Source organism: Natator depressus, chromosome 16 (assembly GCF_965152275.1).
Source record: "Natator depressus isolate rNatDep1 chromosome 16, rNatDep2.hap1, whole genome shotgun sequence".
Lineage (NCBI taxonomy): Eukaryota > Metazoa > Chordata > Testudines > Cheloniidae > Natator > Natator depressus.
Window position 1 is genome coordinate 7,638,615 of NC_134249.1, and position 12,535 is coordinate 7,651,149.

Here is a 12,535-nt window from a genome sequence, read left to right on the forward strand (position 1 = left end):
GGGTAGGGCCAGTACTTAAGAGCCTGATTCTGCTCTCGTAAATCAGGAGACGCTCCCTTGGAACGGAGGGCGTGACACCAGGCCAGACCTCTGAATTGGACTCTACTAGGAAACCTGGCACACTCAGGCTACCATCGGAAATACAAACCCTGTGGGGCTGTGCAAGAATTTCCTATTGGCTCTGAACATAACAGAAGCGTCCAAGGGCCGAATGCTGCCTGGAGTAAATCTAGAATAAATGCACTGACATCCCTGATCTGCCTGGCAACAGACGCTTCCAGTGAGGGTGTGGTGAAAGCGACACTGCCAGAATTTCCCACTACTAATTTTTTGTAACTTCCTAATGAGAAAGGGCAAATATGAGCACACTTCTTAGCGTGAAATGCCGTGCTACTGGGGAAGGGATCGTTCTCAACAATGTAAGGAATGGTATTTACTTTTGGGAAAATGAATAAAGAAATGTAAGTGTGGAACAGAGAGGTTCTTTATAATTACTTCTCTGGCCACCACCAGCTTGCAGAGAGAGCACTTGGGAAAGACGGTTCACCCAACATTATGTTATGTTCCCTGTGCTAAGCTTTTGGGGAGGGGGCCCTAAACACACACAGACTTATTTTTCAAAGGGACATCAAGCTGGTTTGCTAGCTCCCTCCACTCATTGTAGCATCAACGCAGGCCCTAGTGGATTTTGATTGCCACAATACCCCTGTGAGCTAGGAAAGCATTATCCCCCTTGTATAACTGGGAAACTGAGGCACAGAGACAATTCAGTGACTTTCCTACAGGGCGTTTGTGGCGGAGATAGGAACTGAACCCAAGTTTTCTGAAGCCCATACAGGTCCTTGATCCACTAGACCACCCTACTCCGATGGAGAGCTACTGGTAGCTTAGGCACAGCCGAGGCACAGATCCTCAAAAGTAGTTAGGTACCTATCTCTCATTGATTTCAATGGCAGTTAGGCACCAAAATACTTCTGAGGACCTGGCCCGTACCTGTTATTTGCGGCCTTTGAAAGTCTTCCCCAAGACATTATGTTCTGAGCACGTATTTTTGGTCAAAAAAATGGCCAGAACTGATGGTGCAATTGTCCACCCACACGGCCAGGCACGACAGACACTTGAGGGAGCCATTGCCAGGCCAGCAATGGCATGAAATGTCCTTTGCAAGGCTTGACGCACAGCCACACGGCAAACCTGGGTTGGTGCGTGTGCGTGCCATACAGCAGCGACTATGCCCAGGGCATTCCGGGATTCCTGAGACCTCCGGCCCAGGGGCTTCTGGGTAATGTACATAATTTACATAGAGGTCGAGACATGCTGAACTGATGCAGCCAGGATGTTTGTCATTTCCTGTTTGTGCTGTGGGAAGACCAGTCCGCTGCAGCAGTTCATCCCACATCTTCCAACCCTGGCAATGGCTGTACCACGTCAGCCAGACACGGCGGGCTCCTATTTTGATTCATGTCTGTGTCTTCTCTGTGCTTCAAGAGCTGGAGGCTTTCATTCTGGTGACACACAGAAGGCCGAACCCCCTGCTGAGGACTGGATTGGGCCCGGTGGGGCCTCGCAGAGACAGCCCAGGTCCCTCGCATCCTTGTACCATCGCCACCACTGAGCTGTTGTGTGAGTCTGGGTAAGTCCCATCTCTGTGCCTCCATAGCCCCATCCGTAAAACAGGGATGATGATCGTGACCCTCATTTGTAACAGGCAGTGAGATCCATGGATGAAGAGCTAAGTATTAAATCCACCTGCTCCCTCATGGGGCTAGCTATATACAGGGAACTTCCCAGCTCACATATGCCTGGACGCTAAATCGCCACCCACTGCCTTCTTCTGGGTGTGTTACTGCCCAGGTAGGTTCATCCAGGTTGTAATTGGTTCAAGTAACCTTCCCACACACCGCAACACTCCGGCCTGCAGCCACGTGTCCTTTGGACATGTGTAAACTTCTCCCTGACTTTGGCAGGAGACAGAGGAACTTGGAGAAATGGCTTCAAGCCTCTGGGCTGGCCACACCTCTGTGGAGATGAGAGACAAACACGGCAGCTCTGAGGCCAGGGGGCTTTTGTGGGAGGTCAGAGTTAATTCACCTTTGTTGATCACTGCATGCCAGGTCAGTAAAACCAAAAGCTACTTGTCAATAGAAAGCTTTAAGGCCAGCCCAGAAGAAGGGTAGGAATGCAGCCCACACTGGAATCTGTTGGAATTGGAGTTGCAGGTCAATATTTATCTCCTATTATTTAACGGCATTTTGGGCTGTATAAGTAGGAGCATTGCCAGCAGATCGAGGGACGTGATCGTTCCCCTCTATTCGGCATTGGTGAGGCCTCATCTGGAGTACTGTGTCCAGTTTTGGGCCCCACACTACAAGAAGGACGTGAAAAAATTGGAAAGAGTCCAGCAGAGGGCAACAAAAATGATTAGGGGGCTGAAGCACATGACGTATGAGGAGAGGCTGAGGGGCCTGGGATTATTTAGTCTGCAGAAGAGCAGAATGAGGGGGGATTTGATAGTTGCTTTCAACTGCCTGAAAGGGGGTTCCAAAGAGGATGGATCTAGACTGTTCTCAATGGTAGCAGATGACAGAATAAGGAGTAATGGTCTCAAGTTACAGTGGGGGAGGTTTAGGTTGGATATTAGGAAAAACTTTTTCACTAGGAGGGTGGTGAAGCACTGGAATGGGTTACCTAGGGAGTGGTGGAATCTCCATCCTTGGAGGTTTTTAAGATCAGCCTTGATAAATCCCTAGCTGGGATGATTTAGTTGGGGATTGGTCCTGCTTTGAGCAGGGGGTCGGACTAGATGACCTCCTGAGGTCCCTTCCAACCCTGATATTCTATGATTCTGTGATATTGCAGTAGCACCCAAAGGCCCCCAGCAAGGAGTAGGAGTGCAGATTGCTAATACTTAATATGGCTCTTTGGGGTGTATTGGAAAGTGGTTAAAAAGGACAAGCTACCACTTTAAGTATAATGGGTTTCCTGGTCCTGCTTGCAGGCTAGGGCGCCTGGAGGGAAGCCGTGTGATCTGGGTCATCTGAGTCAGCAGATAGCCAGACCAGTCTGGATAGAGACAGTATAAAACAAGGTGGAGGGAGCTGTGTCTTGTTGCCTTAGGGAGCAGCCTGTTGTCTCTCTCTCTCTGATTTTTTGGAGTTCTTGTGTTATTGTTCTGAATGCTAAGAAATAAAGTAGTGTTACATTGCAACCTGCCAGAGAGGAATGTTATCTAACTTCTCTGTGTGTATGCTGTGAATGCTGCAGTCTTAACAAACTAATCCATGCACCAGGCAAGCATCATTACCTCCATTTTACAGATGGTAAAACAGAGGCACCCAGAGAGAAGTGGCTCGTTCAGCTAGTCTGTGGGAGACCTGAGGTTAAAACTCTGGAGTTCCTGGCTCCCAAGTCCTCTAGAGTCTAGAGGACCCCAGTTTGAGAAACGGTCACTAACTTGGGTGCCCAGTGCCAGCTTATGGGAGCCAATGGCACCATCTGACCAGTGACTAGCCCTGCATGCAGTTACGCAAAGAAGCTGAAGATTCCCTTCAGGCTTCTGGCCCTAGTTGCCTCTGATGCTAGGTGCGGGGAACCCCGGCTGGCTGCGTGTGAAACGCTGGGAAGCGAGTGCGAGCAATGGGTTTGGAGCGCGTTCAGAATGTTCTGCTCATTCAGGAGTTCCCTGTTCCACCAGCTGCACTGAGCCGAGGTGGGACCCAGGCAAAAACCACAGAGCCACACACTTGTGCACTCTGCCATCTGGAACTGGGTCCCAACACTGCCGTTCCCGTTCATGGCTAGTTCTGAGCCAGTGTTCTGTCCGCTAGCCTTTCCCTGCAGACACCTGTGGGGTCTTGTGTCCCCAGCAGTGACTCGGTTGAATGTGAGGTGCGGAGGGGAGAATCTCTGTTTTAACAGCGACAGCTGCTCTTCAGCACAGTCTGAGCAGGCCACCCACCCAGCCTGCACCCATCCGTCTTATTCACGGGCTCCAGCAACTCGGGCTGCTGCCTGGGCCAAGATCTTCCCACCAGTTTCCAGACAATAAGGGTGCAGTCCTGGCTTGCAAAACAGATCTCCTTTCCTGGCTATTGTCTCATGAGCCTGGTGCTTGCAGCCTGAGCAGGGCGCTTGCCTCTCCTGCAACAGGGGCAGCACGGTTGGGATTCAGCTGCCAGAGTTAGGTGGGCTCCTCTCAAGCCAGCTCAGGTCCCCCTAGCTTGAGTTTGACCCTGCAAGAAGCACCTCTCAAATGCAAAGCTCCCATCTCCCTCTGCTGCAGGTCTGACTGCTCGCCTTCCACGCGTGGGTGGAGAAGGAAAAGAGAAACTGTTTACTTTGAAGGCGCCTAGTCAGGCTGCTTGTTAGCAGGATTCCAGCTGGTCGAACCCAGACCTTACCGGGCTGTGTAGGTAATTGTCCCTGGGCGACATACAGGTTACGGACACGCTTCTCTGGATGTTTTGCTGTCCCCAACAGGCGCAGACAGGAACAACACATGCTTACCTAGTATGTAACCTCAGGCACCTCCCTTTCTATATTTGGCCCAGATTCAAAGTCACTCCCATCAGGGGCTACAATTTCCCTCAACCCCCTTCTTTCTGTCATGTGTGTCCGCTCCTTTCTGGGTGGCAGCTTCCTGCCTGGTGTGGTTCTCGCAGTAACGCTTGCCAGAGAACGGTAGTCTGTGGAAAACCCAAGCCCCTGCTGCACCCAGCCCTCCTCCTCACTTCCTGCCTGCAGTACGAGAACCAGGGGGTCCTTGCTGAAATGAAGAGCTGGCTAAGTCAGAGCAAACATCAAGAAACTATTCCCAGGGCATGTGGAACTCCCTGCCACAGGATGCAGTAGACTGATGGTTTCAAACTGTGAAGATTTAAAATTCAGATCAGAACTCCCTGAACATTCTGGGGTACCTGGATCTGAGGTTTAGGTTTGTGCTTATCTCTAGCCATAGGTCCATTTCTGTGACAGGATTCACCCTGGACTTCACAGATGGAGGCCCCCAGTGGGGGGTGGAGGGAGTTACAGGCGTGGGAAGTAGTTGTAACCCACTTGTGAGTATGTTACAGGGCCCTCTCTGTACTGATCCTCAGAGGATATGAGCTGCGGTGTGCATGGGACCAGGCTGCCTGTTATGTTTGTAGCACTGGTTGGGACCTGGCCAGGGCCATAGGAGAGCTGATCATTCAGTGTGTCCCCTGAACAGCATCTCCAGGGGAACAGGTGATGGCCAGCCTAGCAGAAGATGTAATTTACACCTCCCTACCAAGAGAGTCAGGTACTGTAGCTGGATAATTTACATTTGCATATGCAGGTAAAAGAGGTGAGTGATCAGACACCATGCTGCAGGGCATATGTGGCTCCCCACCACCGGGGGTCAGGAAGGAATCCCCTTCCCTCCTCCACACAGCATCCTTTGCTCAACTGGCCAGCTGCATGCTGGGCTCTTTCACCATCCTCTGAGCAGTGGGGCACACCCAGAGGATACTGTTCGGATAGTGGGTTGATCTGGTAAGGCAAATCCTATGGAATCCAGATGCAGCCTTTCATACGGGGCAGCCTGAATGGCTGAGACCCTACCCCTGCCCAGTTGGCTGTAATTGCTCTAGTTCGCCTGGAGAGAGCATCAGTAACAGCCTGCTAGAAAATGTCAATCCCAAGCCTCACTCCCATCACTTTGCACCGCCCCCTGCAGCCCCTGGCATAGGGAGCATGCTGGGGCATTCCCAGGTGGGAGGAGACAACCAGAGTGTTGTTTCACTTTGGCATCCTCGGCTGGCCGACAGCCCCTTGGGGACAAGAACCAGCCAACAGGACTGCTCTGTACGCTGCCAGTGGCCCAGCTGGCTCCAGAATCAAGGAACTGCAAATAGCGCCTCCTCAGGGCCCAGCAGATCCAGGGTGCAGCTGAGGAGGCAGGACCCTGCCTCCGCAAAACGTGCAGCGACTGAGGTTCGGCGCTTAGCTCCTGGTGTCTCTGGAAGAGCGGTCAGGGACCAGGTGGCAGGCCAGGCTGTTCTCGTGTCTCCTGCCCCAAACGCAGGCTACCAGACCTAGGTGCGAGTCACTGCATCAAGAGGCTGCCGACTCTTCTTTCAAACCCCCGCTTGCATCCCCCAAAGACGATGTTTAAACAAAAGGGCAAAAAAGGGCAAGATGAGACGACTGGCAGGGACTGTTGCGATTATCTAATCTGAACCCCTGCATGGCACAGGCCGTAGGACTTCCCGGAGTTAATTCCTGTTTGAACAAGGGCAGAGCTTTTAGAAAAACTTCCCGGCTTGTTTTACAAGTGTCCAGCGCTGGAGATCCACCACGCCCCTTGGTGTGTTGTTCCAATGGCCAGTTACCCTCCCTGTTAAAAATTGGCACCTTATTGCTAGTCTAAATTTGTCTAGCTTCAACTTCCAGCCATTGGATCGTGCTACCCCTTTGTCGGCTAGATTGACCAGCCCCCCAGGATCAAATTTCTGTTCCCCGTGTCGTTACTTATAGACGATAAGCCAATCGCCCTCGAACCTTTGTGCCAGATATTGCAACCCCAGGCGGTACTTTTGGGGGAACCTATTGTATTAAGTCAACGAATGGTTGATGTGTCACTGTGGGCCTGGGATTGTCTGCATGGGTCACCGCAGCTCCTCCAGGAACCAGAAACAGTGGGCAGTTGGGACGGGACACACCCCACCCTGCTGGCAGCGAGCCTAACGAGCCCCTGCACTTGCTAATTAGGTGCAGCTGTAGCACATGCCCTGCTTGGAGAAGGGGAGCTTAAAAAGGTGAAGCTGACCAGAGACTGGGGGGGAGTTTGCCTAAGAAGAGAAGCTGCCAGAGAGCCCAGCCCAAGGCAGTGACTGGCCTTTCCTCCCTCCTTGTTTAGGGTAGGGAGACATTGCAGCCTTAGGCATGAATCTGGTTGTCTGCTTTCTGTCAGTGCCCTGTAGCTGCACCTGAGGGGCAATGCCAGGGCCTGGAGGTAATTAGACTTAGAAAGGACCCTGGGGGTGAGCTCAGCTCTGGCAGGGAACTTGCCTGGGTTCTGGAGAAGACCTGGGGCATGAAACTTAGGGGCAACAGCCACGCTGAGAGCCAAATGACTACAGGGGTGATTAAGATAAACCATGGAGGTTGTAGCACCTCCAGGGAGGTGTTGTGCTCTGGGGGGTGGGCTGCATATACTGGTTAAACTAGGCTTTCAGAAACCAGCAGACAAAGAAAGGGCTTAGGATAGAAAGAAGGCCCTGAGGCACTTAGATGCAGCCTTTTTATGAGCAAGCAAACAGACAGGACCTTCTGTCCAAGGGGCACCCCACTCTTGTGAAAGGGTCGGAAAGACTTTGGCTTACAAGGGCCCCATAAGCCTAAGAGTGACTATAAAAGGTTTTTCTCTTCTGCTGGTAATAGCTCACCTTAACTGATCACTTTCGTTGTAGTGTGTATGGTAACACCCATTGTTTCATGTTCTCTCTGTATAGAAAATCGTCCTACTGTATTTTCCACTGCATGCATCCGATGAATTGTAGCCCACGAAAGCTTATGCTCAAATAAATTTGTTAGTCTCTAAGGTGCCACAAGTACTCCTGTTCTTTTTGCAGATACAGACTAACACGGCTGCTAGTCTGAAACCTGCCGGTATGTTGTGTGTTTTAATCTGTTTGTTGTTTTTATATGTTTTCTCTGGAATGCTTTTGCCCTATGAATAAATGTGCTTGCCCTGGGAAGTGCTGTGTGATAACAGGTAACTGCAGGCAATACAGTGCCCACAGACCTTGCAGAGAAAGCAGTGCACGATGCTGGTCGTAAGGCAGACTGGCTTGCTGGGGATATTGCAGTGTTAGGCGGAGAGTGGTGCAGCCTTAAAACCCAAGGTGGGAAGAGCGTGGGAGAAGGCTCATTACCCAGAGACAAGTGATGGCTGGAGACATGAGACCTAACTGGGCACTGCTGGAGTGGACCATGGGGGATGCCGGTTCCATTATGCTGAAACTGTGCCCACCTGCTCTTTGTTGTTCTAAATAGACTCCAGGTGCTCCGTCTATCACTATAAGGCTTTTCTAATCCTTTAATCATTCTCATGGCTCTTCTCTGAACCTTTTCCAGTTTACCAACATCCTTCAAGTGTGGACACCAGAACTGGCCACAGGATTCCAGCAGCCGTCACACCAGTGCCCAGTACAAAATAACCTCTCCAGTCCCACTCAAGATTCCTCTGTTTATACAGCCAATGGTCACTGAATCCTTTTGGCCACAGCATCACATTGGGAGTTCATGATCCACTATGACCCCCACATACACCCACAAACCTTTCCTACTGTAGGCTAGGCCTGAGTAAGCCACTAGCAGAACTAGGGACAGAAGCCAGGTCTCCCAACTCTAAGTGTAATATTCTGTCCACTTGGTCACACCTGGCTCCTTATTTTGGACAGATGGGGAGGGGGAAAATCTGTGGAGTCTGGTTTGCAAACTTAACTTTTACAGGTTTTATAAATTCAAGATCTTAGACTTCTTTCCCCCTGTGACTTAATCCATTTATCCCCTGGGATATTTAGTTTTGCAACAGAAAGGGCTTCCTAGCTGGAGGGAAGCCTGCGCTGTGTATTGGTGACAGCAGAACACTGCACACATGACCCAGCATTTAAACTGTAAGCCCCTCGGGGCAGGGAGTTTGTCATTCTCTATGCACATTGATCCCACTCAGTCGAAGTAACTGCTTCAAGAGGTGAATTATTATAGCAAAGGGCACCCCAGAGGCTGCCTGGCAGGAGTGAGATTTGCAAAACACTTGGCAGTAACTCAGCCCTGCCACCTGCGTGCTGTGAGGTGCAGAAAGTCAGACAAACCGCTCCCATCAGGCCTGGAAATGGTGTCTTTGGATAGTGCGACATAAACACAGGCAGGTTGTAGTATTGTGTGTGACCACCAGGGGGCGGTAGTCAAGCTTTTTTTCCATGTAGCCTTGCAACATACCTGGACATGATCAGATGATATGGGGTGGGTGGCTGGGGATGTGTGTGTGCTGTACAGGACAGACGTCTCCGACTTCCTCAGATTTCAGGTGCTTTTCATAACTATGAATTCCATTCCCTTTAATTCAGTTGGTTATAAAAGCAGGTTTTAAAGAGGACACTAGATTTAACAATAGCATTAGTCAAAGCCTCTGGCCAGGAGAGGGTTTAATGGGTCAAGACCTGAACTAAAATGTCAATAATAGCTTCTTTGTCCATATTCCTGGCTATACAGCTTGGCTGACTCTTTCTTTCAGCTGGAGTTAATGAGCATTGCAACTGCTCCAAACTAGGCCCACTGACAATCAGATCTCTCTCTTCATAAGCTTAGTGCTGCTTTTAAAGGTCTGTGATAAGAATATTTTATTTGATAGAACACCTTTGATCCCAAAGACTCTCAAAACAGCTTACAAGATAGACGTTGTCACGGAGTCCCTGGTCAATGCTCTGGAACTGCTCCCTACAAAGCCAGGCAGGACTCTGGGGAAGTCTCCTCTCTGTGAGCAGACTGTTTCCAGGGCAAACAGCTCAGACAGCTTCCATCTTCCTGGGTCTGACCTCGGAACATTCAGCAACCTCTGCCCCTCCGTGCGCTTCCCACAGTGAGTCCACCCAGGCGGGGGTCTTGGGGAAGCCAGAGGGTCCTGCACCCCAACTTCGTAGTCAGACGTGACTCTCAGCCAGCCAGTAAAACAGAGGTTTATGAGATCACAGGAACACGGTCTAACACAGAGCTTATAGGTACAGAGAACAGGACCCCTCAGCCGGGTCCATTTTGGGGGGCAGTGAGCCAGACAACCACGTCTGCACTTCATTCCTCGTCCCCAGCCAACCCCAAACTGACTCATCCTCCAGCCCCTCCTCCTCTGGGCTTTGTCCCTTTCCCCGGGCCAGGAGGTCACCTGATCCCTTTGGTCTCCAACCCTTTAGCTCTCACCTTGCAGGGGGGAAGGGCCCAGGCCATCAGTTGCCAGGAGACAGAGTGTCGGCCATTTATGTACAGTGGCCCTATGCTCTGCAACAATTACACCCCCTTATCCCACCACCTAGAGACTTAAGAAATGCACAGGGGAAACTGAGGCACCCCTACAGTATTCAGAGGAAACATTAAGAACAGTCCCACTTCATCACAGATGTGCTAGATCAGCAGCATTTTTCTTGCCACTAAAATGCAGCCATGCCTGGGGTGGAACACAGCAGTGTACAACAGCATTGAGCAATTCTTTTGGAGAGGAATGAAGGAACATCACCTCCCGTGAAGATGCAGGGGGAATTTCAGGTATGCAAAAGGTAGTCACCCTGCCTGGAATTTGGCTAGCAGGGTGAGACTAGTACCTCGGCTCTCGTGAGAAAATCTCACATGATGTCCAATGCCCATAAGTGTTCAGGAACTTTGGTTTAAATCTCAGGCCAAAGCCAGTGCTTCCAGTAGCACAATGTCTTAACATTATATGCACTGGGCCAATGGTTGGCTACTGCCAGTACTTAATGCTTACATAATACTTGACATCTTCAAAGCCCTGTACCAGGCATTATCTGTCCTGACTCATGGGGACGAACATCACCTGCTGAGTCACCAGGACCACGTCCGGCACTTGTCACTGCAGTCAGAAGTGGCATGGTCTGGTAGATTGAGCCTGGACCTGGACACTGGACCCTCCTGAGTGCTAATCACGATGGCACTGACTCACTACGGTACAGACTCTTAAGTGCTCCGTGCCTTACTTTTCCCATCAGTGACATGGGAAGAATGATGCTTGCTCACTTCATTGGCAAGCGTTAAATAAGGAATTCTGTGCTGTGGAAAAACTAGTGCTAAAGTGGCTATTTCCCCATTCCTTGCTCTTGCATCTAAGAGACGGAGGGAATTAACAGTGAGTCCTCTTTCCGGCTCTGGTCTCCCAGTAGGGGATCAACTGCTATATTATTATGTGTTGCCTTAGAGATTAGAGGGTGTATTGTGCAACCCCCCCCCTTTTAATTAAATTCAACCAGCTACAGTCAGAGGCGCTGGAACAATTTGTATCCTGGGGGTGCTGAGAGCCATTGAACCAAACTGTAGACTAGGGGTCTCAAACACGCAGCCGGCAGGCCACAAGTTATTTCCTGCAGCCTGCCATAGCTCCCCTCACCCCCACCCCCAGCTCCCCCGCCTCCGCCCCCCCCAGCACACCGCGTCCCCACTCCTCCGCCTACCTCCCAGCGCTTCCCGCCGCCAGGACTTTCTGGGAGGGAGGGAGCGGGGAGGAGCGGGGACGCAGCGCGCTCAGGGGAGGAGGCAGCGAAGAGGCGGGGCCGGGGCGGGGATTGGAGGAAGGGGTTGGAATAGGGGCAGGGAGGGGGCGGGGACTTTGGGGAAGGGGTTGGAATGGGGGCAGTGAAGGGGCGGGGCCTCATAGAAGGGGTGGAGTGGGGGGGCCGGGGTGGGGGGAGGCTTCTGTATCTTTGTATGAAAAGGTGTCAGTGATCCAGCCCTCAGGCCAGCGTACCCTCATGTGGCCCTCGTGGTGATCTGAGTTTGAGACCCCTGCCGTAGACCCTGTCTGTAACGGAAACAATTTCAAGCCATGGGGGAGTGGCAGCACTAGTTCCGGCATCTATGGCTGCCGTACAACTTGCCTTGTCTTGATTAGTGTTTTAAAAGGCATTAGATTAAGCTAGCTAATACGATCTAACATCACACCTTTAAATCTTAGTCTAGACAAAGCCAATGGGTTTGTCCAGCACCTGGCACATTAGGGGCCTGAACTGAGTTGTGGCCTCTAAGTGCTAGTGTAATACAAACAATAAATAATTATGGCATATCTCAGCTGCAGGCCTTTTTACCACCTTGCCGACCAACTAGAGTGAGGAATAGGTCACGTTGCACATTGTCTTCTGCGAAGGCTGTAAAGACGCTTTCATCTGGGCTGCCCTGGAGCTTCCACCTTTGACAGTAACAGTGATGAAAAACTTCCATGAAGTTTACTAGCCTAGCCTATGGGGACAGCAAGAAGGGGCAGGACCATGGAAATGGCGAAGTCATCGCTGGACACACGGGGATGGAACTGGCAGGAGCAGAACACAGAGCAACTCAAGGCAGAACCTACTTGACATTGGACGGTCTGATTGCTTAAAAATATCCAGCCCCATCACTGACAAAAGTCCAGCCCAGTCACTTTAATACTGAGCCCAACTAGAATCCAGCTGAACAAGGAACAGATCCACTGGAAGGGCTGTTAAAGGAGGGGGTTCTCATTCATTCTGCAACCTGGGACCTAAACCAGGCTGCAGTTTCTTGCCATGATCCCCAATTCCACAACCTTTAACTGCCACAAGTTTGTAATCTGCATAGTTTATAAAACTGCAAGCGGTCTATGCATTAATGAATCAGAGGCTTCTGCCATCATGGATGAGGGAGGAAATACACGTGGGCCCCTGGGAAGCACTGGAGGAACCTTTTCGGCTGGAGAACTGGATGGTGCATTAAGGCCGTGCTTAGAGATGGTGCTGGCCTGACTTACAACAGAGGCAGCGATTACAGTTTCCAT